A 23682-nucleotide genomic window follows, 5' to 3' on the forward strand; every position below is an offset into this window, starting at 1 on the left:
CGAGGGGTTTGCCTAGGGTTCCTCAAAGAGAAGCTTTTGATTTAGTTTTTGTCATCAAAACGCAACCGATGACGAGATTACGGCGGTGGCCGAACTCAACAGCACGGTTCTATGGTCTTGGGGTGAATTGGAAGAAAATGAATTAAGTCCGGCTTGACATGGAAAGAAAAATAATTCATTTTCCAGAACATATTTTTAAGCTAAAAATTAATCTAGAAAAGTCCAGATAAATCTTTTAAACCATGAAAAATATATTCAGAAGAATCCCAAAAATTCCGAGGAAAACTCTGGAGATAATTTGGGACACGAGGAATCCAAATAAATTATTTGAGACTCATGAATAAGATTTTAGAGCCTTCCAAAAAAATATGGACCTAGCTCTAGTATAAATGAGAATAATTGCCAGAAAAATTCTGAAAATTCTCGGGAAACCCTATTGATAGATGAACACATTCCAAAAGATACTCACATCCTAAAATTAAATATTTTAGGGTGTGACAAAAGCTGAGACTTTTAGTCTCGATTCCCTAGTACCGATTGAAGAACCGGGACCTATGCCGGTTTTCAACTGGTACTAAGGGCTTGTTTTCCAGTAGTGTTTGTACGGATAATGAGACGATTGGGACGATTCAGATCTTGTCATCGAAAATGTGTAAACAAGGATGCAGCAGCCAATGTTAAGGCCGAGGATGAAAACCAGGAAGCAGAAAGGCGCGAGGATGGTAGCCGTTCCGCGTACCTCAACCTAGACCAAAATGCCGAGGTAATTGGTTGTTTCTTTACTCTCAGCTCTCTAGATTATACATATCAGCAGACCTCAACATTATTCATATCTTTAAATTTCCTTATTGGCTCATGGCAGGAAGTAGCTCTGGATGTCCGTGAGACAACCTCAGAACCAAGCTGTAGGGGCAAGTGCGGACCAAACAAGATGCCAAAGGGCCGAACTCTTATCAATGAGCTCAATGAACTCAGAGAACCTATTGATATTGTAGATTTAATGGGCCATACAAGTCAACCTGTGGGTGATAGTGAAGAACTACATTCCTATCAAGTATCGGGTATGGAGTGTGAAGGATAAGACCTGGGCGGCCCCAGACTCGCTTAAGGAAGTATGTTGGGACAAGCTGAAAGAGAAGTACATTTTCCCTGAGGGCTCTGAGGAGGTAGCGAAGAAGCGGGCACAGTTTATCATGTCCAACTCATTCAGAGGTTGGAAAGGTGATTTGTTTAGAGGGCATGTGCAGAAAGGAACCAAGCTAGACCGGAAGTACTTCCCAAACCAGCAGCAGTATTGGGATGAATTCGTGAGTTTCAAGCTGTCCTAGCCTCAGTAAGCGCTTAGTGAGAAAAATAAGGTCAATTCCTCCTAAAATGATAATCCTCATAGGACTGGATCTCGTGGATACTTGAGGAAAAAACCGGAATGGGAGCAACAGCTGGAGCAGATAATCTAGAGTGGAGTTACGCTACAGACAGACGGTTGGGATCCTTGCTCTGTGAGATATCTTCTTGCGATGGGGCTTCTTACAACCCTGATGGTTCCCTAAGTTATCGTACTCCTTCAGCCGAGGACCTAGCACATAGAATTCAGTCGGCCCATGAGGAAATTGAACAAGGTATTTTTACTCCAGACAAGGAGAATGATGAGCTGACCTAGGCCTTGAGAACAAAAGAGCACCCAGGTTGTACACAAGGGGCCGGATTGGTTCCATGGGGTGTTTCTTTTCAAGCTAATAAAGACACATATACAAGCTAAGGAAAAGAGCCGAACGAGAGTCACAGTGGCATGACCTCCTTCAAGTTATGTGTGAGTAAGTAAGTCAACATAGCGACAGGTTATGAGCAGAATTCAAGGAGAAATTAAGTAGAATTCCGGTTGCACCAGATCAACCTGTCCCTACATTCACGAGTTCGATGGGGATTCATAGTAGCTGTGGAAGCACTGTGCGACCTGAAGAAGAACAAGTTGGCACTTTTCCTGTGGATGAAATCATGAAACCAACACCTTGCAAGCTATATGTCCAGGATAAGATCTTTAAGAACAAGGTGGCAATAGATCAAGCTTGGCCTGGGAATGATGTCATAAAGAATGGTCGTCCATTACCTTTAGGCTATGCCAAGTTTACCATTGATACAATAGTTAAGAGGAGGTACCGTGTACGGTTGAGTTTGTGTTGATGCTCGTTACAGACCAGTTTCGACCGTCAAAATTATCACACCCGATTTTAAGGACAAAACCGAATGCATAACTATATGTATGCTAGGATCAAATTTCATATATATAGTAACTTCATGAGTGAAAAATTAGTAATAGTATCATGAAAAGACAACTAAAAGACTATAAAGATTATCAGAGTTATACAGGTTATCTTGAAAACGAAGACTCCAAACTTTGCCTAAAACTCAGCATCATCTTCTAGAGACTTCCCATCAACTTTCTTTTATGAGCAGCAATTATAACAAGCGTGAGTACACTTATGGTTGGTACTCAGTAAGTATTGGGAATTATATGACATGAAGGCCAAAAGTAAGGAAAGGCTGGCCGGCTTACTGCGATATGAAATTGTAGTTGGTCAAGTTTTATTAGCATCTGATTACTAAGGTATAAGTTCATACCAACCCACATTAAAAGAAACAGAATAGATATAATAAAAGCATAATGATAACCATAAACATGGTTCACGATTTAGTTTAATCTTCAAGTACTTCCAAGCCACTCTTAACCGTGAGCACGGCTGATATATCGGTTTTCACTCTGCAGAGGTTGTACACCTTACCCACAATTCGTGTCTCCCATGTTGCCCGAGGTCATGAGCCTCTTAAGTACTTTCAAGGTGAGTGGCTAGGGACTCACTACGAGACCTTATAAAGATTCTGTAACTTATGACAATCCGCTAAGGTTTCAAGTCAAAACGGTCATAACTCTCCCTAATGAGGAAGACGCCTTAACCAGGACCATATCATAACCTCAAGAGGACCGAGCTATACCCCTATGATGCAACCCCTCTTACCCTTTCGGTAAGATTGTCATAAGCTAGTGTTTCTAATTAATTAACAAAGACGAGAGCCATATAGTATTGTGGTTGCACTGTTTTCCTAGGTGGTTCTCCATATTCTGATTAAACAGATATGATATTGTGATTAACAACACAAAGAGCATGAACATGGATTAAATAGGTGTAGCATCATTATTTTTGTCATCATGGTTATAAATTATTCCCAAACCGGAACCAATTATAACAACTAAGCAGAAGCTACCCAACATAAAGGTAAAACCCAGGTTAGCAAGGAATGATCATAAAGACTAGGCATATCCTTAATTAGGATCCATCAAATTAAGACACATGCATGAATAATGAAAGTTGTATTTATTGTGATTATTAGGATAAAAGCATGATCAAAGAAACACTTGCCTTTCTTCCAAAGAATAGCTGCTCATAGTCTTCAAGTCTTCATCTTGAAACTCTCGATCTTCAAAGCTCTGGGATTGCGCTCCTTCTAACGTCAAATGAGCATCGGACACAAGCAAAATAACAAACAAAAAAATAAGAAGAACTAAGAACAACACACCAAACAAAAGGAAAGCTTAAAAGAGCATACTAAGGGATAGGGCTCGTTGCTACGATCACGAGAGCGCAAGAAACACAGAACATGGAGCTATGGTTGCAAAGAAATAGCTATCGGAAGATTTGTATTATAAAAGAAAACAAAAGAGCTATAAGTTTCATTTATTTTAGTTAGAAAACAAATGTAAAGGATATTTGAAAGTTTCAAATATCCAAAATTACAATTAACTCATATTTATAATTATCTATCCATAAATCATACTAATTAAACAATTAACATTAAAAGGAACATGTGAAAGCATCTAAATGCATAACTTTATGATTCGAGTTGAACTAAACAAACTAAATTACAAACACATTTGAGTTGATACTAATCAAGTTACATTAATTATGAAAACCGGAGAATAGATCTAATTGGATTTTAATTAGAAAAACTAGATGAGAGGATATTAATGAAACTAAAATCTATATTTAATTTTAAAATATGGACTATAATACAACAACACTACTAAAAGATAGCTTACACTAAAACAAGACTAATGCAACAAGAACAGATCAAAACAGATCTAAAACGGAAAACAAGGCTGCAGGGATCTAGTCGCGATTAACTATAGACCGTGAGGGCTAGCTGCTGATTTTCGCAAGACACAAAAAACAAAGCTCGCAAATTCAGCAAAGGTTAGAGTTAGATCTAAAAAATCACAGATGGGGCTAGACTGAAAAGATCCAATTGATCTTGGTTGTTTTCTGCAAAGTTTGCAAGACACAAAAAAACACAAGATAATTACATATTTTGCCACGCGCTAAAGAAGCTTCGCAGCACAGCCATGGTGGCCGACGAGTGCTGTAGCAGAAATTCCATTCTTCTAGGGCACGGGAGAGTGCGGGGAGCGGAGGAAAAGAGAGAGGAGGTCGAGGGGGTTCCGTTTTATACCTTACTTGTAGCAGATATGCGTCGTGGTGGCCGGATTTCGCCGGAGAAGATGCGGCGGCGGTCTGCTTCGTGGAAATAGACGTGCAAGCCTGGGTGGCAGCGTGCAAAGCAGGGCTGCGCAGGCCGGATGGGCAGTGAAGGGGGAAGCTTTGGGCACATAGGCTCCTGGTACAAGCAACGTGCGCTCAGGAGGGAGGAGGCGTGGGACTACCGGTAGCAGGGGGCGAGGGGCTCCTCGGCACGCACGAGCATAGGGGGGCTTTGGGACGAGGGGTGCAGGGCTGAAGTCGAGCATCCTACTCCGTTGGCTTCACGGGGCGGCAGCGTAGGACCGCTTAGGAAGGTGGAGCGCTAGGCGAACCGTGAGGCATAGGGGCGAACGATAGTGTAGCCAGGAGCAAAGCGAAGGGGCACGCGTCGGGATTAGGGTTTTTGCAGAGCAGGACTCTTGGCTTGGTGTGCTGTGCATGCACAGAACGGCGGCGTGCCGAGCTGGAAGCCTAGGACTCAGCACTGAGTTCAGGTTGGCCCACGGTAGAAGAAAAGATGGGGCTGACAAGCGGGTCCCACGAGTCAACGAGAAAAAGAGAGGGAGGGAGAGGGAAAGCACGGAGGAAACGACCTTGCAAACGACCTTGCGTCGAGACTTAGAGTGCCGAGACAGTTCGGTTATGGGCTGAAATAGGTCCAGGTGGGGCCGAACATGAAAACGAGCTGATGGTGTTGGTCGAATGTGAACATTCTATTTGAGAGCATGAAAAAGAGAAAGGAGAGATCAGGCTGAGTCATTGGCGGTTACGAGTGCGGAGCATCATCGAAAAAGAACGCTGAAATTGAGCTATGTCTCTGTATTGAGCATGGTTTGATCGAGGAGAAAGGTTAGAGGACGGGAACTGCGACAGGGCATGTTAGGATGATGGAGAGGGCAATTGAAAAAGGATGGGCACAGAAGAAATGGCTCAGCTCGACTAGATGAGAAATTGAACTTCGGGAAGGAAGTCTAGTTTTTAATGACGGAACTCGAAAGACAACGCGATCAAAGCCGTGGCCGAGCTCAACAACATGGTTCTACGGCTTAGGATTTAGCTCGAGATGAAAACAGAAAGAATTCATTTTCCAAAAGATATTTTCATGCTTAAAATAAATCGAGAAAAGTCCAGATAAATCTTTTAAACCAAAAAAATATATCCAGAAGAATCCCAAAAATTCCAAGGAGAACTCGGGAGATAATTTGGAACACGAGGAATCCAAATAAAATACTTGGAGTTTGAGAAAAAGATTTTAGAACTTTCCAATAAATGGATTTAGCTCTACGAAAAAAGAGAATAATTGCCAGAAAAATCTCGAAAGTTCTCGAAAAACTCTAAAGATGGATGAACACATTCTAAAAGACATTCACATCCTAAAACTAAATATTTTAGGGTGTGACAAAAATCCTGAATAAAGTGGAATAATAATAAAGACCAACATTAGTATAGGGTCTTTAGCTAACAAATTCCACAAGTGCTAGTCTAAGTATGTGTGCAGATGTATTTAAGCTAAAAATACATGAAAAGAGCAAGCAAGATCCAAGGTGCAAATGCATCGACCAATCAGAACACACCGTTCAGCCTTATATGGATCAAAGGGCCCACCAGAGCATGCAACTGACGTAGGACAGCGCCAATGCACGCACACCTGCATGTGGGACCAACTTACCAGCCACTTAGCCAAGAGGTAGATTGGTTGGTGGCTTGGCCAGGTCGGCCAAACCAGGCTTGGAGCCACCGATTTACCCCTTTCATGTGGCAACTCCTCATTGCTCCTCAAGGTCGGTTCAAGGTGGCTTTTGCTGTTTTCCCAATTGTAGCACCCTGGGCAAAGCTATAAACATGAGGGGAGGGGCTCCAAATGAAGACACACAACTCACACTCCTCTCTTGTGCTCTCACTTTCATAGCTGAGCTTTAGGCTAATTCTAGAGGCTTAGTGCTACCTAGATAGTGCTTAGAAAATAGGGAGAGAGTGAGGCGAAGTTGGGGAAGTACCGGGTTTGTCGGCAGTTGTAACACCCTAATGTAAATTTTCTAATTTTTAATGAATTTATTTTGGCTTAAATAAAATTTCTAAGGTTTTCTTTGACTTATCTTGCATTTAAATTAATTTTATACCACAAGTAATTAAAATTTATTTTAGGGTCAACATGTTTGTGCATTCATGCTGGTGCATCTCTTTTGTTTGTTTGAATGGTTAAGTTTGAATTCGAATCTCATTTGAATTCAAATAGAATTGAGTTAGTTTGAAAAAGAGAAGAAAAGGAGAGAGAGAAAAGAGAAGTCAGCCAGCAGCCCACCTGCGGCCCCTTTCTTTTCCTTTCCCCTGCGGCCGATTCCCCAGTTCGTCCCCATCGGCCGCGCCTTGCTTCCATCGGCCGCTCCCCTGAACCGAACCCTCTCTTTCCTCGCGCACTGCTTCTGCTTCGCCGATCCAGCTTGTCCACATCGGCCGCTTTCCATCGGCCGCTCCACATCGGCCGCCCCGCATCGGCTGCCCCCGCCTCCGCCTCCCATCGGTCGCTCCCCGCTTTCCATCGGCAGCCCATCTCCCATTCCCCTCTCTTTCTTTCTCCCGCTGACGCCCCGGGCCCGCAAGTCAGCACCTCCTTCCCCATTTCCTTTCTTCTTCCCTGAGCACCGGCCGCCCGAGATCTCCGGTGAGGCTCTCGCGCCGGGCCCGCACGTCAAGGGTGCCCCGCCGCCCTACAAAAGGGTTTTCCCCGCCCCTGGAACCCTAACCCTAAGACCTGCAGCCGCCACCGAGCTCCAACGCCGTCACCGCCTTGCTCCGCAACACCAAGCTCTCTGCCCCGCCGTGGTCCGGTCGCCCGCTGCATCTCCGTCCTTGCCAAGCCCCGCATCAACTCCACCTCGGTGCCACGAAGCCTCCCGAGGCCTTCAACCGTGACCCCGGCCCGTGCGACGGCCAGAATCGCACGAAGGACCGCTGCCGGTGAGAAGCTCCGCCGCCTCAATTCTCTACCACCGGTGTTTCCCCGATCGTCAAAACCCCCGTAGCACCTCCGCAGGAACACCACAAGCCGATCCGAGGGGATCAGAAGCTTGGAGCAGGCCTGCACCGACCTCCCCCACGAGCGCCACCCGTCCCCGCTGCTCGAACCTCGCCGCCAATCACCCTGCGCTATCACTCCGGCCGATTCAAGCCCTTGGTGAGCATCAGCATGTCCCCCTGGTCCTTTGTGCTAGATGTGGTAGACCATTAGCTCTCTCTTAGACCGGAACCCCGCATGCCGGCGATGCGCCGCCGCGCAGACCCGCCCCCGTCGTCGTGCGCGTCGCCTGAGTCCTTACCGAGCCCCGCCTTAGCCCTAGGTGGTTTACTCGTGTCGCGTAGTTTGTCCTAGACCCAAGCCCCGCCCGATTTCGCCTCCGAAGCACCGTTTACAGTGAAGACCGGCGAAACCCGAGCCACGCCGCCGCAGAAACGGGATTCCGGCGACCTCCCCGCCGTCGGCCGCGTTCTTGTCAGATCGGACCGTCCGGACCCTCACCGTGCAGATCGGACCATCCGAACTGGAATGCGTCCTAGTTGTCAGATCTAGATCCAACCACCCAGCTTAGAAGATACCCCTTCGGCCTGGTGTTTTCTTTAAAGAGTCCCTGAGTTTTCTTGGAATCAACCCGCAATCCACCCCGGTTCAAAAGAAATTCCAGCTAAGTCCTGTTTTTAGCACCGGAGCCCCCTGAGCTTTCTAGATTTTGGGTCCGCCATCCAGCCCCTGTGTTTTCACGGGTTAGACCCTAGATCTACCCTTTAATTAGGTTTAAGTCCCTAGTTTTTGCGCAGAACCCCTTAGAACCTCCTGTTTTCTTACAGAAAAGCCCCTGGACACTGTTTTAGCCCTAGATTTCCCGTCTTAGCTCCGTTTTAGATGGTTTTCACGCTCACACGATCGTTGCAATGCGTAGAATAGTTTTCGCTTAGTTCTGTGTGCTGTTTTACTGTATTGTTGTACTATTTCTTATCTTTTGCCATTGTTTGTATGTATGTGCATGTGTAGACCATGTGTTGACGTTACGATCGTGAGTAGACGTTGAGCCATCGGAGGAGTACCAAGAGCCACCTTCTTCAGACGCCTTTGAGCAGCAGCAGGAGAACTTTGAGGAAGGCAAGTATAGCATGAACATCCTATCACTTTTAAATACAATTTCATATTGCATTTTAATACTATATGCCTATAAGGATTTCCTAGCCACTGTTATCCTTTATATTATACCTTGGGTTGCATTTTGGTTAGTTGTGCTAGGTGCTGCGCTCTCACATATAATGGTCCTTCTTAATTAAATTTGATTAATGGTATGCAACTTGATTCTGAGGGTGGCCCTCTGTGCTGTGTGCTTGAGCGGCTCACGTCTCGTTAAAAGATGTTTTTATAGAAACTTGGTTTAGCGGGCCAGCACGGTGCTTAGTGGTTGGTTGGCCACTCTCCATAAGGACCGGTTCATAGAGCAACAACCTGGGACAACCGCGCAACCACAAGACTGGAATGGGACGGTCTTGGCTTACTAATTAGGTTATTTTGGTTTGGGAGTAACTTACCTGCGGGGCAAGAGGGGTGGTAAGCTTCTATGGCCCTCGCGCTACGAGGCTTGGTCTGTGCTGTGTGTCTTGTACCCCCTCGAGGCTTGCTCCATAGTCGCTAATCCAGAATTCTTAGCGGTTACACCTTACCAACGTGTTCTTTGTAACGGCCTCGTAGTGTGCTTACTAGTCATCTCACCTAAGGAAGTGTGATGAACAACTAGCGTAGCTCACGACTTGTGGGTAAAGATGTGCAACCTTTCGAGAGTGTAAAACTGGTATACTAGCCGTGCTCATGGTCATGAGCGGCCCAGATCCTCCGTCTGATTAGTGGGGTGTTTACCTCGGTGGTTTGGCTTGGTTTTCAGTAGTCTCTTAGTTAATTTTGATTAATTATTATGTAACTTGGGTTATGGTAATTCATCCACTTGTAGTAAATAGTTTTAATAAAACTTGCCAAGATTAAAAGCTAATGCAGTTGAGTCAGCTAACCTTAGAGCCTCATAATTCTTGTTATACTTGTTGAGTACAAGTTGTGTACTCACACTTGCCTTCTCTACTCTTCTGTTCTCTTTGGGATATCTCCGACTGCTGCTCGGTACCGAGCGACGTGGAGAACTACATCAGCGGACTCGACGACTTCTAGGCGTTGTCTCCCAGCCGACGTCCCTGTGGCGCCCTATTCTTCATGTATTTATTTTACGCTTCCGCATTCCTTGAACTGATCCTTCATTCAGTTGTAATCAAGATATTCATTTATAATTTATACGCTTTTATTTCGAGATACGTGTTGTGATATCTTGATGATTCTATTGTATATATGCGTGACTTGATCCTGGAGCATATATGATTGCTCGATTTATGTTCTTATAAATCGGGTGTGACAGCAGTCTTCTCCAGCTTATACCTCAACGGATGCTTATCAATCAAAGTAAGTGTTCGTGACTTCTTTTGTGCTCTAGTCTCTCAGTTAAGTAATAGTCCTAGTTCCTTAGTTGTTTATGCGATCAATATTTCACTAGTTTAATAGATGCTCTAGTCTAAAGCTAAGGCTAGAGTTAGTAAAAAACAATGTAGATGTGGTGTCTAGACTAGACTTACCTATTGGTTGTGGTATAGCTCGTGGTTCGATGAGGTAGGTAGCAGGTGGTGATAGTCCTGTCTATTCGGCGTAACCCTCCCCGTTCGGGTATATCCCAGTGCCATATTACTGGAACAAACCAGGTTTTATCTAGAAGACGCTAGTAGCCTGATGTAAATAATTAGGACAGTTCTATCTTATCTTTGATTCTTAGCCTTAGGAATCCTATCTACCCGTTTCCTCTCGCTACTGGTGTCCTTGGATGAACCTGAACCTTAGAGAATATACACACATTCCTCAATGGATACGATACCCTGAAATACTCTTGGGTGAAAGCTACAATGGTATCTGTATGCTTGCAGATTTATTTGTGATCGTTAAAATACCCAACAAGCTTTCTGGCACCGTTGCCGGGGAACGGTAGCTATATTCTCTTCGGATCTAGTTCACCCTCGTATCTTTTTCTTTTCTTTGATTCTATCTCTACCCCCACTATCCATGGAGGAGCCATCCATTCAACAGCTCTCTGCACCTAAACTCAAGTTTTGTGAGCCAACACCCTCTTCTGATCCAATTCTTTCTTCTAGCTACAAACTCAGCTCTGGCTATATAGTCCTAGTTCAGGGTCATTCCTTTTTAGGATGGGATGATAAAAATCCTACCATCACCTGCCCGAATTCGGGCAAGTGTGTTCATGCTTGAAAATTTCAGGCATGACTCACAAAACTCTCAAGTGGAAGTTGTTTCCCTTCTTTTTAATAGAGTCGGCGAAGGAATGGTACACGCGCGTCATGAGAAGCACGCATGGAGATTGGAAAGAACTTCGAGACTAGTTATGTCTCACATTCCACTCTCTCATGTCTATACCTTGGAGCGGAAATTTTGACTTTCTGCCAGAGTGAGAAGGAATCTATCGGTGCAGCTTGGGCCCGATTGTCCTTATTAGCAAAATCTGATGCTGACTTGTCTTTACCTGATTACTTGTTGCTTCAACATCTCTACACGGGTCTTAGCAAGGAGAATGCACACTATCTCATCGTCACTACTGGAGGTTTGTTCACACAGAAGGCTCTAGCCAAAGGAAGGGAAATCGTCAACAAAATCATGGAGAATACCTCCTTTGTCTGCAAGTGTGAGCCTCCTCGGGTAGAATCCAAGGTATATCATGAGAAAATCCTAGCAGCCGAATCCGAATCCATAGATACCCAATCCTTAGATTTGACTCCTAAATTCTCTCCTGATCCTGAACCTGAAACTCCAAAGGAAGAGGAACCTCTACCTTTGGAATTTCTCCATAGTTTCAAGGAAGATCTTTTTGAAGACTTCGGAAACATCTCGAACTATTTATGTCAAAAGTGACCACTAGTTCCTGTCACTCCTTTTTGAAGCTTATGAGAAGGAATTCCTTCAAGAAACCATCAAAGAGTTGACCACCTTAATGAGTGTTGAATCGTTAAGAGAAGGAGAGTCATCTTCTAAGCCACACCTAATCAGCCCTCCTTCTTCTCTCATTTGGTGCCGCATAAGGAACCAAAATGTGGAAGCTCTTTATAACCCCACCATCTGAGCTAATATCATGTCAGATAATTTTGCGCTAGCCTTCCTAGGCAGCGCTGCTCTAACCCCAACGGGCAGAACTCTCAGGGGACCTTCAGGCTCTCTTGTGAGAAGTTACGGGGTGATCAAAAATGTGTCTGTATGGCACAAGGATGTTAAGGCAAGTCTAGATTTCCACGTTTTCAAAGTTCCCAACTTCGATAGCTTATCAGTCATCCCGTTGATCTCAAGGGCATCAGTCCTACTCTTTGCACTCATCGCATTCCTATCGATCCTACCATGGCACCTTTTAGGGAACCCCAAAGAAGATTTAACAATGGAATACGAGAGGTTGTGAAGAAAGAGGTCCTGATGCTCCTACATGCTAGGATCATTTATCCCATCCCATACAGCGAGTGGGTAAGTCTGGTTCAGGTAGTGCCCAAGAAAGAAGGTATGACGGTCGTGGAAAATAACAAGAACGAGCTAATTCCACAGCGAACCGTCGCGGGATGGAGAATGCGCATTGACTACAGAAAGCTCAACAAGGCCACGAAGAAGGATGACTTCCCGCTACCCTTCATGGACGAGATGCTGGAAAGGTTAGCGAAACACTCCTTTTGTTTCCTTGATGGCTATTCTGGTTACCATCAGATTCCCATCCATCCCGATGACCAAAGCAAGACCATCTTCACGTGCCCCTATGGAACCTATGCCTATCAAAGGATGTAATTTAGGTTGTGTAATTGAAAGGATCACAAAGATCCGGGTCTTCCACTAATCCTTTACCTCACTCAATCAACCACAAAGGAGGACTGAGTCACTTACTATGAAATCCACAAAGGATAGGGTAATACAAACTTCCCGGGGTGCACACACACGAGAGGACGCTCCACCGGCGACACCAAACCGTCTAGAAGCAAGCTTCAAGAGTAAGAAACGTGAATCGAAGGATGAGGATGCTTCAAGTGCTCTTGAGATGAACTTGGCTGCCCTTTCACTTAAAATTGTTGAGTCTCACACCTTAATCTTGCTCTCACTCAGGCCCTAGCTCAAGTCAACTAAAGGATTAGCTCAATGAGGGATTGGGGAGGAGCAGTAAATGCTCTTGGAGGTGTGTGTCTTGGGTTAGGTCAGCAACAAGTGAAGGGAGCTGAGGGGGTATAAATACCCAAGCCCCAAAAACTAGCTGTTAGTGCACTGGTTAAGTGATTGTTAGAACTTCCAATACAGGGTCGGAACTTCCAAACATTTAAAAACAGCTGGCCGAGGACCCCTTGTCGGAAGAATCCATCTTCTTCCGACAAGTGTCGGAACTTCCGACACACACTGAAACAGTCAGAAACTAGGTGCACAAGTGTGTGATTTTGTGTCTCTCCTTGATGATTAGCATCTCAAATAAGCACTTTGACACCTTTATACTATCCATTCGCATCCCTCTTAATAGTACGGTGTTTCCTAAACTCAAATTCAAAATATAAAATAAGTAAAGATCTTCTTTTAAGTCCAACACCATCCTTTAAGCAAATTTGGCGTCTTTTTCATTTTATTGAATTTTAACCTATCCATAACTCGATAAACTCATTAGCTCCTTAAATTTGTATGTCATCAACACCAGAACCCACTTAGGGGGCCAAATGAACTTTCAATCTCTCCCTTCTGGTGATAGATGACAACACAATTAAGCCTCACAATAAATTCAATAAATATTTTGAATTCAATCATATGGTTGAACTCCCCCTTAATATGTGCATTCATCAAGATAAATTCAAAAATATCCTCAAATGCTATTTGCACATATTAAGAAATATTTCTTCTATATAATTGCATTAGTGGGGTGCAACGTGTGATAAATATCAACATGATGCACATGACAAGATATATCACAACAACAAAGTGGAAATGAACAAACACCAAGTCATGAGCAATAAGGTTCTAAGATCACACTAGCATAGAGAAACTCAATTAAGTCTTACAACATTAAAAATCTCATCCGACTCCTCACGCCCACCCAAGTCTTCTTCAATTTCATCCTCATCAACTTGAGGAGCACCAAACATCATGGAAGGTTCACCCATTTCTTCCCAATGTTTGTCGAAGGTTGGTGGAGGAGAAAAATCCATGGGAGTATGAAGAGGTGAGTGAGGCATGTCATACTTGGGCCATAATTTCCTTTTGTCTTGCCTCAATCTTGAGAAGCTGCTCATCCACATGCTTCTTATGGTCATGGATTTCTTGTGCATTGTGACGACCCACATTGAAGCATGCAAACAATCCTTGAGAAAGGAAATTTTGAAACCCTTTCTTCTTTGGGGCACGAGGAGGAGGACCACGGGAGCTCGAAGGACCTTGAGAGCTAGATGGACCATGCGAACCTGAAGGACCATGAGAGCTTGAAGGACCATGGGAGGGTCCTTGAGTGGAGCTATGAGGTGCATGTGCTCCAAGCTTGAGAAGGCACTCAAGTTGACCTTTCTTCGGCTTGTACACTTGATGGCCCTTGTCGGTCAAGATATTGATGCTGGTCACTTCTTTAATCATGGCAAAGATGTATGGTGCATAATGACAGCCTTTCTTTGGTGAGATAGTGCAAATGATGATTTCCTCCCAGATGAAGTCAAAGACACTGAACTCATTCTTGTTAGGAGCCATTCTTGCAAGCAGGTTCTTGGACATGTTTGAGATATTATCCGAATCACCACTTTTGGGACACAGAGTGTAGCAGAAGAGTTGGTTGAGCAGCTTGTAATAAGGCATCAAACCATGTATTGTCCTAAATTTAATATCACCATATGCATTGTCATCCATGAAGTGAAGTTCTCCATCATCAAGCACATAGAGAGTAGAGTAGAATTTAGCAATGACCTCCTCATTCCAATCACGGTTGAAGGACATGATTGATGTGAGATTCATCCTTCTACAAGCATCTTGGACTTCCCTCACCACCGGCAAATCAATTTCAAATAGATACTCTCAGTTGATGGATTTTATCTCGGTGGTGGGATGAGACTTGCAAAGAATCACTGATGCATACCTCATCCAAAATAGAACATCTCCTTGCTGCTCTTTGCTATGTTCAGATGGATCATCATATCTCAATTATAGGTATCATGCTTGCCCTTTTTATAATACACTATGCGAGTCCCATCGAACTGTGAAGCTGTTAGCCTAATTGGGGGCTGCATCCGAAGGATGATCCTCTCAAGATACTCTATAGACTCTCCAGCATCTGACATGTGAGTGCTTGGAGCTGAAGTGTGCTTCATGCGTGGATGAGCATGATGAGCTGAAGTACCTTGTGGATTAGGTCTTCCACGACCACGAGAGTGCAAAGGAGCATTGGCTACTGCCTTTCTCTTGCCAGTATGATGAGCCACAGGTGAATCTTCTTGAGCTGCTTCGGAATCAGAAGCAGAAGATTCTATCTCTAGTGAAGAAGCCCTCTGCTTCACTATCCTTTCACGAGCCACCTGAGTATGTAAGATGAAAATTAGGAAAGACTCGATAGATGTGATCAGACTCAATCAAATGGGACAGTTAAGGCACCTGTCGGAACTTCCAACGTGGGGGCAGAACTTCTAACCCGTGATCGGAACTTCCGACACGGCCCGAGCAGACCCAAAAGATCATGAATCAAGAGATTTTACCCACCAAATTTGATAAGATTCTAGGCATATGATCAATGACGTACCAGGAAAGCTATCCCTAAGAAAGAAATATCTAACTCCTTCTACATTGAGAGATCGGGCGATGGGGATTTTGAATGAAACACCTTGAAGATTTCCCGCACGAATCGAAAGAGAGGTGATGGGGATCGGATGTTCCGAAGAGTGGAGAATCCAAAGAACTCCAAAGCAATAAAATCCCACAGTTGAATCTTGATTTCCCCGCAAGATTTTGAGAGGGGAGACGTGTTGGCGTCGGTGGTGTTTGAGAGTGAGTTAGGGTTTGAAGGGGGGCTGTCCAACAGGTATATATAGATTTAAGTGAACTGTTAGAAGTTCCGATGAGGGTCGGAAGTTCCGACGAAAAAGAACTCTTGAACCCGAGGACCCTCGGTCGGAAGAATGAAGAAAGTTCCGATCGAGATTGTCGAAAGTTCGATGGTGGATCGGAAGTTCCGATGAATATATGGTCTCCCAAGGACACTTTGTCGGAATAAACATGATACTTCCAAGGAGTGTTGGAAGTTCCGATGGGGGGTCGGAAGTTCCGACCTATACTTTGCAGCTCCAAAAAGATAGATTTTGAGAAGAATAAACTTGGAGTTATTTAAGAGATATGGCTTGTAGACATATGAGATAACTTGAAGCTTAGTGATTAGTCACAAACAACATTACATAATTATGATCACAAGAGTCAAACCTTGATCCAAAGATCAAAATCCAAATATTTCAAAATAACTCAACACAAGTAAATTTATTTTTCTTATCTACGCAACAATTAAGTATGTGCAACAAGTCAAGCCAAGTTACGAGAATTCAAGATATTTAGTTCACTCCTCACAGCACAAAACCTTTGCTCATCTAGAGGCTTAGTGAAGATATCGGCAAGTTGCCGTTTGGTGCTCACGTGACGTAAAGCAATATCTCCTTTAGCCTCATGATTCCTTAAGAAATGATGTCTTATATCTATGTGCTTTGTTCGGGAGTATTGTACAGGATTGTTTGCCAGCTTGATAGCGCTCTCATTGTCACATAAGAGCGGAATCTTGCTAAAAGAATACCCAAGTGAAATGAGAAAAATCATCAACAATGACAAGACCATATTTGTTACCGCCAATGCTAATGTGGGCAGTGGGTCCAAACAAATCCATGTGTAGAAGTTTCAATGGTCTTGATGTAGTCATGATGTTCTTGGCGGGGTGTGGAGCACTAGCTTGCTTTCCGGCTTGGCATGCGCTACACAACCTATCTTTCTCAAAGATAACATTTATTAGTCTTAGGATGTGCTCACCTTTTTGAAGTTTGGCCAAGTTCCTCATCCCGACATGGGCTAGTCGGCGATGCCAAAGCCAACCCAAATCAGATTTTGCCACTAAACAAGTCTTGGGCTCAACTATCTCCTTGGAGAAATCAACAAAATAGACTTTGCCCTTCAAGCAACCCGTAAAAGCAATAGAGGAATCCTCCCTTCTAAAGACGGTCACACCCTCATTAGTAAAGAGACAATTGTAGCCCATCTCACAAAGTTGCGAGACCAACAACAAGTTGTACCCCAAAGTTTCAACCAAATAAACATTTGAAATAGAGTTGTCATTTGAGAGTGCAATTTTACCCGAACCAATCACATCTCCTTTGCTATTGTCTCCAAAGAAAATAGTTTCTTTAGGTATATCATGAAGCTCTAGGGATGTGAACAAATCCTTCTCCCCAGTCATATGATTTGAGCATCCACTATCAAGCAACCATGCGATGCCACCCAAGAAGTAGGCCTACAAAACAAGTTAAGCTTTGAATTTAGGTACCCAAAAAGATTTGGGTCCTTGAGGGTTAGATGGATACACTTTTGGAACCCACACACTTCTAAGGATTGCCCTCTTAGTGTAAGCTCCAACATACTTGACCAGTATTTTACCATTGTGATCCATTATCACCATATAATCCGTAGTGTAGCTTGGTGATGGCAAATGCTTAGTAATCTTTACCTTGATGGGATCTTCAATTTTCTTCTTGGCTAGGGAGGGAATGGTAATCACACCATGTGCAATGTTCATCAAGTCCTCAAGATTTGATCCCTTGGTGAACATGACACATTCCTTACCTTTGACTATCTTCCAGTCGTTTACCTTGCCTCCCTTGTAGTGACCAAGCCCATCCTTCTTGTGGGAACGTCTCCCTTCCTTGTACGCAACCTTAGGCTCAGGCTTGGTATCACCTTCATATCCGTTTCTTACTAACTTGTTTAACCTCTCAAGTTGAGCATCTTTTGCTTTGATCAACTTTTCTAGCTTTGCCAAGTTAGTAATACAAGCTTGCACATCAATTTTATAACACCTTGAGCACCCTTCACTTATGGAGATATTGGAGTCAAGAGTTGCTTTCGAATTGGTTTTGGTGCTTTCCCAAAGGGCATTGTAGCTAACTTCAAGACCTTTGTACTTGGTCGTTAAGCATGAGAAGCTTTCTTAAAGTTCTCTATGAGTGGCCTTTAGGGAAGCTAGAGCTTCATTTATCAAAGTGGTCTCCTTTGACATCCTCTCTTTTGAATCATTAGCTAGAGATAAATCGATAGCTAATTTTTCAACTTTTACCTTTTCTTCGGCAAGAGCTTTCTCTAAAGCAAGGTTTCTCTCCTTCTCAAGGATGAGCAAGTCCTCTTGCCTATCGAGACACTCCTTCCTTTTCTCCAATTTCTCCACAAGCTTTTTAATTTCTTAAAAACCTTTCTTTCCAAAATCTTTTATCATGAATGCTTTATGTTGCTCTTCTTCATCACCAAAATCATTTTGTATACTACTAGATATGGTGGAAGGATGACAGGAGGAGGTGGACGATTCTTGTACCTTAGTCCCTCTTGCAATGAGACAAAGAGGTGCGCCATCTTCATCATCGGAGATGTTATTGAAGAGTTTCCTTGAAGACTTTGGTATGGTTAGAGTTGCCATACCTTCATGATCGGAGTCTTCATGACTAGACTCCCACTCTTGACCAACATGAGCATGACCTTGATATTTTTTCTTGTAGTCCTTACTCTTCTCCTTGTACCTCTTCTCTTCCTTTTCTTTGTTCTTCAATTGTGGGCAATCGGCAATGTAGTGACCCACTTCTTTGCACTCATAACATCTTCTTTGTGATGGCTTCTTCTTGTCATCACCACCTTTCTTGTAGTACTTCTTTTTCATGAACTTCTTGAAGTTTCTCAATACCAAGGCCATCTCTTCATCAGTGGATGCTTCATCACTTGATTTTTCCTTTCTTGACTTTAGAGCCTTGGGACTTGATTCAACCTTGTCACTTGAGCTAGCATTGAGTGCTACATTCTTGTTCACTTTGTGACTAAGTGATTTGGCCACATCCCTCTCAACCAACTCTTGATGAAGGATTTCACCAAGAAGTTGATTAGGTGTCTTGACCTTTAATTTGGGATCTCTTCTAATCATTGTTGCAAGAGTAGGGTTCCTTGGCGTGAAGGCTCTAAGCAACTTCTTTGTCACCTTGTGATCTTCCCATTCCGTGCTTCCAAGAGATCTAATGTCCGATACAAGGACCATTAGTCTATCATACATTTGCCTCATGGTTTCTTCATCATGCATGACAAAGTGCTCTAACTCTCCTTGCAGCAAATCCATCTTGCCTTCTCTAACTTCATCGGTTCCCTTATGAGCTTCTTTTAGTGTGTCCCAAATTTTCTTGGCTATTTCAACATTGCAGACTTTGTTAAATTTTTGGGCATAAAGGGAACTTATGATGACCCTCACGGCTTGCACATTGCAAAAATAGTCTTGAGCTTGTTCGGCCGTGGGTACACCGTTCGTAGGAGAAGTCACATCTACAACCACAACTTCCCAAATAGAGGGGTGAAGCCCGTAGAGATGCATTTTCATATCATAAGACCACTTGTGATAATCCATCCCATCAAAGAAAGAAGATTTTCCCAACTGAACCAATTAAAATTGAGAAGTAGGATATTGAGATGAAGCATAGTTATGAGAAACTTGATTTAACCCGAAGAAAGGATGATTCTCACTTTTTTCTTCTTGATTCACTTCATTATCAACTTCTCGACCTTCCTCTCAATTTTGGCCTTCATCTTTTCTTTTCTCCTTCTTCTTGCTTCCGATGTCTCACCCTCGTTTTCATCACTTGAACTTGAGTCAGCATCATGAATGGAGGGTGGACGGTTTGTTTGTCCGAAAGGATTTCCTGCACCATCTAATCCAGTACCGGCATCGACTTGAGCAGCGATGGTTGCGGCGGCGTCGGCACCAGCCCTAACTATAGACATCTTGATATCCCTTAGCGGCTAAACCTAAATCAAGAGATTAGACTCTGATACCAATTGAAAGAATCTTGGTGATGCCTAGAGGGGGTGAATAGGCGTACCTGAAAAACCTGAAAAATTGTCCGCAGCAATTAAATGTGTTGGAACTTCCGCCACTGGACCGGAACTTCTGAAAAAACTAAAGTTCTTATACAAAATTCAAAATTAAACTTGAAACTTCAGAACCTGACTAAATCAAAAGTTGTACAATGATACTAGGAGAATTCTGCAGGTGATCTTTGCAAGCACAACAACTCAAGTACGTATATCGACACAAAACAAACTCTAGGTCAATAAGAACTAAATAAATGCAATAAGCACAGGACACAAGAGATTTGTTTATGAAGTTCACTTCCACTAAGGAAGCTACATCTCCATTGAGGAGCTCACAAAGAGCCGGGACTTCCACTAACCCTTTACCTCACTCAATCAACCACAAAGGAGGATTGAGTCACTTACTATGAAATCCACAAAGGATAGGGTAATACAAACTTCACGGGGCGCACACACACGAGAGGACACTCCACGGGCGACATCAAACCGTCTAGAAGCAAGCTTCAAGAGTAACAAATGCGAATCGAAGGATGAGGATGCTTCAAGTGCTCTTGAGATGAACTTGGCTGCCCTTTCACTTAAAATGGTTGAGTCTCACACCTCAATCTTGCTCTCACTCAAGCCCTAGCTCAAATAACCTAAAGGATTAGCTCAATGAGGGATTGGGGAGGAGTAGTAAATGCTCTTGGAGGTGTTTGTCTCGGGATAGGTCAGCGGCAAGGGAAGGGGGGCTGAGGGGGAATAAATACCCAAGCCCCAAAAACTAGCCGTTGTGCACTGGTTAAGTGATTGTTGGAACTTTCGACACAGGGTCGGAACTTCTGACCATTTAAAAACAGCTGGCCGATTCTTCCGACAAGTGTTGGAATTTCTGACCCAGGGTTGGAACTTCCGACACACACTGAAACAGTCAGAAAACTAGGTGCACGAGTGTGTGATTTTGTGTCTCTCCTTGATGGTTAGCATCTCAAATAAGCACTTTGATACCTTCATGCTATCTATTCCCATCCCTCTTAATAGTATGGTGTTTTCTAAACTCAAATTCAAAATATAAAATGAGTAAAGATCTTTTTTAAGTCCAACACCATCCTTTAAGCAAATTTGGCATTTTTTCTTGCTCTTTTTTATTTCATTGAATTTTAACCTGTCCATAACTCGATAAACTTATTAGCTCCTTAATTTTTTGTGTCATCAACAACAAAACCCACTTAGGGGGCCAAATGCACTTTCAGAAATGCACCCGCATCATTCCAAAGGTGCATGATGTCCATCTTCTCGGATATGATCGAGGAAATCATGGAAGTCTTCATGGATGACTTCTCAATTTATGGTAAGACTTTCGATCATTTCCTTGAAAACTTGGACAAGGTCTTGCAACGATGCCAGGAAAAGGACTTGGTGCTAAACTGGGAAAAGTGCCCTTCATAGTCCGAGAAGGCATCGTTCTTGAACATATAGTGTCGGAAAGATGGATAGAGGTGGATAAGGCGAAGATTGAAGTCATTGAACAACTGCCCCCTCCCACCAATGTGAAAGGGATTCGAAGCTTTTTAGGCGACGAGGGGTTCTATCGGCATTTCATCGGTAACTTCTCTAGTATCGCTAGAACCCTTACAAGCCTTCTAGCTAAGGACTTTCGCTTCCACTTCGATGATGAGTGCCTAAAAGCCTTTAATACTCTCAAGAAGGCACTCGTCTCAGCTCCAATCATTCAACCCCCAGATTGGAAGCTACCCTTTGAGATCATGTGTGATGCTAGCGATTATGCGGTGGGAGCCATACTTGGGCAAACCAAGGATAAGAAGCATCATGTGATCGCATACGATAGCAAGACACTAAGAGGAGCTTAGCTCAACTATGCCACCACATAAAAAGAGCTCCTAGCAGTTGTCTTTGTGATAGATAAGGTTAGATCTTACTTAGTGGGAGCAAAGGTCATTGTCTATATAGACCATGCTGCTTTGAAATACCTCCTCACTAAGAAAGATGCTAAACCAAGACTTATAAGATGGATCCTTCTAGTACAAGAGTTCGACTTGGAAATCAATGATAAAAAGGGAGTAGAAAACTCGGTAGCAGATAAAGGTGACGGCATGCAGGAACTTCTGATAAATGACTTCCTTCGAGACGACATGCTGCTCAAGGTGATGTCTTCAAACCCCTAGCATGCAAATATTGTAAATTTTATGGTTTCAGGGTATGTACCACCAATACAGAACAAAAGGAAGCTGGCCTATGAAAGCAGACGCTATCTATGGGATGAGCCATATCTATATCGAGTATATGCAGATGGACTATTACGACGATGTGTTCCCATAGCAGAAAGGATCAAGATTATTGAGAAATGCCTTGCAGCACCATATGGAGGGAATTATGGCGTATTTCGCACGCAAGCGAAAATCTAGCAGGGTGGATTCTATTGGCCTACAATGTATGAAGACACCAAAGATTTCATTCGGAGGTGTCAGAACTGCAAGAAGCATGGGGGAATCTCAGCTCGCGACGCCATGCCACTGCATACAACCTTCAAGTGGAACTCTTTGATGTATGGGGCATTGATTACATGGGACCCTTTCCTAAGTCCCATAATTGCGAGTATATCTTGGTCGCCGTGGATTACGTCTCCAAATGGGTAGAAGTTATGCCATGAGGGCTGCTGATGCCAAACATGCCCACAAAATGTTCCAAGAGGTGATCTTTCCAAGGTTTGGAACACCAAGCATGGTAATTAGTGATGGAGGGTTTCACTTCATTGATACAGCCTTCCGGAACTTCCTCAAGGAACTAGGAACCATGCACAACATTGCAACCCCTTACCATCCTCAGACGAAAGGCCAAGCAGAAACATCAAACAAGCAAATCAAGAATATTCTGCAGAAGACCATTAATAAGATGGGCAAGGCATGGAGGCCGAAGCTTGCCGATGCTTTATGGGTATACCGTACAGCATACAAGACTCCCATCAGCATGTCACCCTATCAGCTCGTCTACGGGAAAACATGTCATCTACCCGTTGAGTTGGAGCATAGAGCACACTGGGCGATCCGGAAGGTGGAATATGGATCTCGACTAAGCCGAAGAACATAGAAAGATGCAGATTTCATAACTAGAGGAATGGAGGGACAAGGCCTATCATAGTGCCACATTATATAAAGAAAGAACTAAGCTATGGCATGACCGAAGGCTGAAGGCAACGGTCTTGAACCCAGGGGATAAGGTATTACTTTTCAATTCCAGGGTAAAGCTGTTTGGGCATGGGAAGCTAAGGAGCAAGTGGCTAGGACCATACCTTGTCGTCGACACATCAACCCATGGAGGCATGACAATCCAAGACGATGAAGATAACATCCATAAGGTAAATGGCCACCGTTTGAAACTCTTCCTAGAGCATAATAAAGCTATTAATGAAGATTTAGACGTGATCGAGCTAGTTGATCATGACCATATGCTTGATTAAGAACCTTATAGGCCAATGCCAACAGCAAGCCACATGTTTATACCTTCTATACCTCCATTTATGCTAACCAGAAAAGACTGAAGGCCAGATGGTGTGGCAGAACTGCCCGAATTAATCCAGCTCAAGAGCGTTAACCATCACCACAAGGGCAATCAAGGCTAACTCGCACTTCAAATGGAGTAACTCCACAGTATGTCGGGTAATATCCTAATGCAACCACTGGAATTTTGATCGAATCAAAGCATACATAAAGCCCGCATGAAGACGAGCCCAGAGTCTGCAACATTCCAAAATTTTACATCACAGAGTTCAACACTAAATTATTATTACAAACCGAGTTCAAATTCATAAGATAAAGTACTTTAGAGTTCAAGTGCAGTGGAAAATAAATGACAATCTGGCGACGATACACGATATCATGATGAAGCCCGTACATGATATCATTCAGCGTTATCATCATTGGCCGGGAACGCATCCCATTCCACCAACCA

At 43.6% G+C, this 23682-nt stretch overlaps 1 pseudogene; it reads left to right on the forward strand.

The window, feature by feature from the left end:
* Positions 1-610: 610 nt before the first annotated feature.
* LOC112885466 lies at positions 611-22929 on the forward strand (annotated as a pseudogene).
* The last annotated feature ends 753 nt before the right edge of the window (positions 22930-23682 follow it).

This window comes from Panicum hallii, chromosome 3 (assembly GCF_002211085.1).
Source record: "Panicum hallii strain FIL2 chromosome 3, PHallii_v3.1, whole genome shotgun sequence".
NCBI classification, from domain to species: domain Eukaryota; kingdom Viridiplantae; phylum Streptophyta; class Magnoliopsida; order Poales; family Poaceae; genus Panicum; species Panicum hallii.